This window comes from Neodiprion lecontei, chromosome 6 (genome assembly GCF_021901455.1).
Source record: "Neodiprion lecontei isolate iyNeoLeco1 chromosome 6, iyNeoLeco1.1, whole genome shotgun sequence".
In the NCBI taxonomy this organism is placed as follows: Eukaryota; Metazoa; Arthropoda; class Insecta; order Hymenoptera; family Diprionidae; genus Neodiprion; species Neodiprion lecontei.
This window is the reverse complement of record NC_060265.1, coordinates 25,794,606-25,802,253: the sequence shown is the minus strand read 5'-3', so window position 1 is coordinate 25,802,253 and position 7,648 is coordinate 25,794,606.

Below are 7,648 nucleotides of genomic sequence, written 5' to 3'. Positions count from 1 at the left end.
TTAGTTGCAGAGTTATATTATAACATTATGATCTTCCGCATGTGTTAACAGCTGTGCAGAAGAGAATTGTCCGCGTGTATTGATTGGCGGTGAAACACATACGTATACGTATTATCAGATTATGCAAACGTGGCGTTGAGAGGAAAATGAGAAAAAATTATAAAATTCAATAAGTTATGGCATTAGAATTTAGCTGCAGATATATTTTAAATTGATATCCTGGTATGAGAATCAAGGTATGTGATAACGCTAATGTACGACCGTCAAACGGAATATATATACAGCTGTGATTATCAACGTTCCCGAGCCGCGACCAAGCGAGCACAGTAATATCCTTCAACGCGTGATATTGCTGGCTAATTAGGAAATTACGTACTAAAATAACACGGGAAAATGATACAGGTAACTGTGTTGACTACCATATTACTGTAGATATCAACTTGCGAATGTTTTATGTACAACCGTGCAACTATGTTACTCGTGCTAATTTGCAATAATTCAAAAACGCAAAATCATCGGACAATCTAGACGCGCAGCGAGTTTTTATTTACGATTAAAAATGTCTCTTTGTTTTCCACTGGACTCAAAAGAGAGTCAGATTTTGGCTATCGTAATTTACCTTCGCGTTAATTCGGCTCTCGCCGTTCGTACTATGGAAGCTTTAATTTTCTCGTCGCAAATCTATTTACATAGAAATAAATAATTGCAACACGTTGGGATTCAAATCTAGCGCGGTAAGGACAGCTGCAGAAGGTAGGCGAATAATCAAATGTAAATATATGTAATATTCTCTGTATAGATTAATATATACTGCCTAGCTGCAGAGGCTTAAGTGGGCTAATGGAACCGAGTCTGCAACGGAGAAATCTGTCAAACATAGAACGGAATATGCAGTCCTTTGAAGTCGGTCTTAACGGTCGGACTGATTTCTTTGCCCAAAGTTCTTTTCTCATGCCATTTTTAAAAAATCTTTTCTCTGTAATTTCTTTGCACGTAAATTATATTCTGTTTAAAATATAGTCCGGGTTTTCATCATCGTGCAGTGTACTGAAATAAATTTTGAAAAACTTGTATATTTGTATTATTTGTAAAATATACATATACAATGATATTATTCAGCTAGATTTTAACCTCGCTTGAATCCTTAATAATTGACTGAAATTCCATGAAATAATCCAATTATATGAAACTGAAGAGTCGCCTCTGATTTTCCTCCATTCATTCCATGCCTCGAGAGCATTTTATTATTCGGAGATAAAGCAGTCGAATCAAGAGCATTTTGCCGTACGAAGTACAACCAACGATTTCACGAGTTGATCTTAAATTTTCACATTACTTCTTACATTCAACTACAATCTTCGGTAGGACGAGGTAATTTTTTTTTTCGACAATCCATGTCGACTTCAATTGGAAATAAATCAGCGTTCGCTTTCAATGTGCAACGTATCATATATTATATCTATACACGTACATGCATGCGCGTGTGTAATATACATGAAACGAAGTGGAAAGCCATATACCAATGTCGGGTATACCTCACACTTTTTCACAGACCCGTGGGATTTTCACACCCGCCTGATATAATTCTAGATTAAAGAATCCTTAGGAAATTTACCATTCAGCCGTACAGGGAAAAAGTTCAAATTATCTACAGACCCTGCGAAATGTGCACGCGTGCATATTAGACTATATATTATACCATATATCACGCGCTGGACCTTGAATCGAAAATAAAAATTCAATAAAAATACTGAGAATTCCGTAAGCCCTCTGAAAAATACACAAGCTTGACTTTGCCGATAGAAAGAAATGGCTCAAGTTTTTCTTCGCGATAGGTATAACGCATAGATGCATACCAATTCCTGGGAAAAATCGGCGATTGTTTTTTTCTGCCACAATCTATCGATCGTAACAGTATAGGTATGACATATATCTGTAATGAAATTTGTAAATTTTCTTTCTTTATTCGGGATTGGAAATCGATCTCGACTCGATTTTCCGCCTATTTTCAGCACCGCAGTTCCACTTGATTGAGATTTTTATTACAGGGAGAGAAAATCGCGGCGTCGCGTCGTATAGTTACACGAGGAATAAAAATGTTCGACTTCCGTTTTAAACGAGTCGTATTCCAGGTTTGCAAACGAGCGCTATAACGCGTTCAACTCCATTGCGTGATTAACTCAGGGATTTATGCAAGTACACCGAGGTATACTTTTGATTCCCTGACCGACTCAGCAGCTTTTATGTATACGATCAAGCTTTACTTTCAAGCGCGAAGCAACACATATAGTACCGGCCTCATATCGTAGTCCACGATTAACACGCCGCCATGTTCTCTCCACTTTTTTCATTTTCGTTTTCTGTTTCCCTCCAACGTCCGGCCCAGCAGTTACTCTAACATTGAAAGGGTAACCCTACGGACCTTTTATACTCGTAATCATGTCGGGGTTTTCCAACGTTTTTAAATATTTTTTTTTACTTTTCCCATTAATTTGAAATTTCTTTTTTTATTTTTATTCTTATTTTTATTTACATTTTTTTCTCTCTCTTTCACTCCACCTTCCGTCTAATCGTGATGAATCTGCGTACAGACCACCTCGAGGTTCGCTAAACCCAAAACCGCCACCACCTGTATCTCTACGATCGCAAAAACACACGACGATAATTAATACCGCGTTGCTTGTGGTCAAACAGTGTAATGTGTATGCGAAGTATTGCGTGTAGGCAACCCTAGACGCCACCTGCATATCGTATGGCTGCACGCATGTTTGCCTTGGAGGATTAACAAAGGTACGAATTATTCCCGAATAAAGACGGTGCGTCAATTTGCGATCCGGAAATCATCAATATTGTCAAATTCCATTAAGATTCATTGAAATTTGTGTGAGTTTTCGAGTTTTCAAAAGACTGGGGGTGACTGCGATCTCGCGAATAAAATTTTCGAAAGTCTGTAGGTGTAAGGAAATATTCAAATATCGAGCGATTTGAAAAATAGTTTGAGTTTTCAACAAAACCTAACAAAAAAAAAATTTGAACTTGACGATGCGAACTCCAGATATTTTTGAAAAAATTCAAACATAACAAGAAGAGCCCTTATTTCAGACAAGCTTGCAGTACCTGGTCCACCTTTCGCCCCGTTGTGGTAGCAACAAACGGTTAGCCTTGGCATCACGTAAACGAGCAAACAAGCCTGCAATGTAGATTTTAACAAGTGTTTGCGACTCGCAACACACAACGGAGGCATACATATAATGCATAACCATCGACTTGACGGTTGAACGCAATATAAAAGCGACACAGAGTACCCCCGAGTAAGTGTATGATTATCGCAGAGGGTGAGTTGGGTCAATTTTCATTCACTCAACCCTGCAGCTATCATGTTATATGCTCCGAGTGAATACACTTTGGCTAATGATAGGTTTTATCCGTTCGCAAAATCAAAGGCAAGCACGATGTTCCCGAAAGAGGTCTGACATTATTTTTTCGGCGTGAACGATGTTTCCTGATATTACATGAAAGGTATCTTACGCTTCTCGATAAGCATCGAGATCGACGTATTGTAACCGCGTCTAAGCATGTGCGAGAAATATATCAAAGGCCGTACGATCAAGATCGGCGGAAACGGGAAGCGGGTGAAATATTGTCCGCTTTTACAATTCATTTCGGAGGAAAATTTGTTGGGACTTTATGAATTTATCGCGCTTGGCATCAAGCTCTGTCTGTCGCATAATGACGGAATAAAACAGGCCGGGTTCACGTGACGCGTGAAAATCTATAAAGGAAAGTTGTTGGGTCGGTCGGCTGCACCGTGGAGGTATTTGTAACAATCCAAACGAAACGTCGAATTTTACTCACTCTCTGCGATTCAGGAGAGAGGACCTCGTTTGTATTATATATAGCGGAATTACGCCGGGTGTTTATTTCTCTCACTATCGTCCGGACGACCGTTATGGGCTGGACGTGAAAATTATTGTTGGCAAAGCGTCGAATCGCGTGTCGCGTAATTCCGCTAGATACGCAGGCAGGTTTGAGGTGACATTTGGTAACGTCGATTTGACGTTATGCTCAGGAATCACACGGATTTTCAAATTACACCCGTCTCGAAACGAGAGCCGTAGGGAAAAAAATACGGCTCCGCTTTGACGGTGGATGAAATTAGTACCTACGGTGATTCTGTGTGACCAAAATGATTCGACGTGATGTTTTTTCAGCAAGTTAATTTGCTTTTTTCTTCGTCTCTTCCTCTGCGAGAGGAATTAAGTTTTCGCTATGTACGACGACGGTAATTCGCCACACCGTATAATTTTTATCGTATTGTCATTAAACTCGCGAATTCGAACAGATATTCCATAATATATTAGTTTCAAATTATATCTACATCATTTTCAGCAACGAGATTAAAGTGAAGTATTCTTCTTTTATTTCCTTCTATTCACCCCCTCTCTATCTATATATCTGTATTAATCCAGGTAAAATGCCGGATGTATGTAAGAAATGAGGACGAGGAGAGCGGTGCTTTTTCTAAAGCTGTTCATTGGGGGGGGGGGACTATTTCTTCTTTTATTATATAACTCGCGAGAAAGTTGCGAAAGGAATGATTGAATTTGTAATTTAATTTATATTCACAGCGGCTTCTTCTGTACAGCCCGCTAGCATAGCAGCTGCCGAATAAGTCTTTCTGGGTCGTACATATCCTGCGGCAAGCAGAAGGAACGCATCGCTTCTTGCAATAATTGTTGTTATTATTATTATTATTATTATGGTTAATATTATTCTTACTAAGATATAAATCTGTCAAAAAACTTCTTCTCAAGAGTATGAGTTTTCAATGATACGGATATTGTAGTCCGCAATTCATCTCTTGAATCGTATGAATTTATATTAATATTGTGATGAAATCAGCAGCGATCATCGAATTTACGTGGATCTCCTTCATCCTGTACCTACATTAGGGTGGTCCTGATTAAGGAACTTTTTCAAAATTTGACCGGAATGCCACCATAAATTGGTGCCAAATAAATATATAGTAATATCCTGAAAAGCACAAGTTCTCTATCGCCATCGTAAATCCTATCGCAAGGTCTGTGAAATTTGACATTTAAAACATACACTCCTTTACTAAAGTTTCAGTAAACTTATATTTGATCGTGGGACTGATTATTTGCAAAAAAATCTACAAGCGTAAGAAATCAATGAGAACCGATGCTACTATTTGATGAAAAATATTAGCATGGTCATTGAAGCATTTTGTGTCAGTAGTCCACTGATATCAAACTCGCAAAAAAGTCAAATACTAATTCTGGCACATCTGACACAGAAAGGAATAGAAATTAAGTGAAAACGGGTGCATTTTAAGTGACAAACTTCACAGCTCTTGCACGGAGACTTACGATTGAGATAGAGATCACCGCTTTGGAGGAGATTTTTAATCATGAATTTATTTGGAACCAAGCTGTGGGTCGAAATTCTGAAGGGTCGAAAATAAAAAAAAAAAAAAAACACTCCGCTGTACGTAGATGTATCACATACTTCTAGGCGGACATAAAACAGGGCCTAGGTCAAAGCGAGAATTGATCACCGAGTAACGAAACACTTTCGTCGACGTTTATACGTTTTCGATATCGGATCTCGTGAGGGATAATATTGTCGATGGTATTTCTCGCGTTGTTTATTATAATACAATAAATATACGTATACGTGTACAATACGTGAATACCATAAATTACGCTGCAGTCGTTAAATTAATCATTTTCAAAATTAACCAATTTGGAGCTAAGCTTTCGCCGGGCGCCCCTTTCGGATTAAAAGACCTCGTCAGAGTTTACTCGCATTTTCAAATTAAGTGCCACATCCGACGATAATCCGAAAGTATTACACATAAAATTGTGGTGATGTTGTTTTACTTGGTTTTTTTTTTTTTTGGGATACAGCCACGTAGATTATTATACACCTGCCTCAAGACCGGCGTTGAAGTAAATGACCGTAGTAAGAGAAAAAACATGAAAAACCCGTCCCTCGTCTTACCGGAGCTTTTCTTCAACCGCTACTCGGCGGGCTTAACAGCGATGCTTACGGTATATACCCACCTGTATATCTAGGACTTGTTTTAATATTGACATAAACAAGGGGAAAACGGTAAAGAATGTCGTCGTCGGCGTCACGGCCCTTTGGGAGGTCGGAAAAAAGCTGCAGCCTAGACCGAAAATTCGGACCTCAATAAGAAAGAAGTGGAAGCATACGTGTAGGTACATGCAACATTATACACGTAGCTATGTGTACACATATATTATACATAAGTATATGATATGTACGTGGGTGAATAATACATGGGCGGGCGGAGAGATTCGGTGAAAAGAAAAGCGAACCAAAGTCCTGCAACGGCGGGATCGGGACACGGGGATGGTGAAAAAATATTCCAAAGCCATATTTAATATATTATGTAGCGGCCACTCAATACCGACGCCGCTTGGCGTCGGCGTCGCGCTCATGCGCACCCCCAAAAACGACGCTTACGCCCTATTGTCGCGGTCTATTCCCCGAGCGTTTGGTGTCGAGGAGAAACATCATCAGCAGCTCTCTTTTACCCCTCTTCGAGAGGAGGGAGTCTGTATATATTTTGCCTGCAAAAAGTAACCCCACATGTACACGTAACAAGACCTGATTTTCTTTCACCGCAAACATACGTAACGTTATTTATTTGTACGTTACACGCTGGTCGGATGTCCCAAATTTCCGTCCAAAAATCGAATCTCCGACACGGATCGATCGATAATTCGCTTATACGCCTCGCGCAATGACACGTACCGCACGCAATCATTTCCACGAGTCATTCGTCTTGATTCGATAATTCCGCACAGGGTGCAGGGTGACAGGGATGGGGGAGAGGCGGAAATCCCCCAAGGAAATCTTATTCCTCGCCCGTGATACTCGTATAGGTATATACATACATTGTAGGTACGATTTTCTCTCACGCTTCGGTATATCATGTACGTATATACCTGCAAGGTAGGTACGTAATAGTTGTGAAAAAAGAAAAATGTGAAAAAATGAGGAATAAAATGATAAAGCATCCCTCAAGCGTCGCAGCACCCTCGGACTTGGGCCGCGACTCGTATTTATAAGGTTGGTGCAAAAGTTGATACTGCGAGCAACCCCGCGTCGCGGTTGCCGGTCGAAGCTTTCTCGGCGATCCTCCGGGGGTTGGGATGGGGGATGGTTTGGGAGACTGTATAACCCCGTTTGGCTTCGGAGGGTCGTGTGTCTCACAGTCGGTTGCTGGCTGGTCGAGGTACAGGTGATGCCGGCATCGTGCGCGGCACCCTCTTAATCGCGTTTCGTAGACAACCCTGCAGCGGATCAGCGTCGAGGGCGTTCGGGGGGCGTCGGGAAGAGGAGAGAAGAGGAGAGGAGAGCGAGTGCGAAACCTTTTTAGAAAACTGCCGTTTCCTACCCTTGACGCGGACCTGTCCGTCAACCGGAGAGTGGATATTCGGTTGTGTGAATTTTCGTCACGGTTACACGGCGGGGGAGCTTTTCACTTTGTTTTCTTTTTTTTTTTTTGTCTTAATGTTTGTTTTTAATTTTGCCGAACGGAATTTCCGTTCGTTTTTTTTTCCTCTCGCCTTTATACTTTCGTTTCGATAATTTT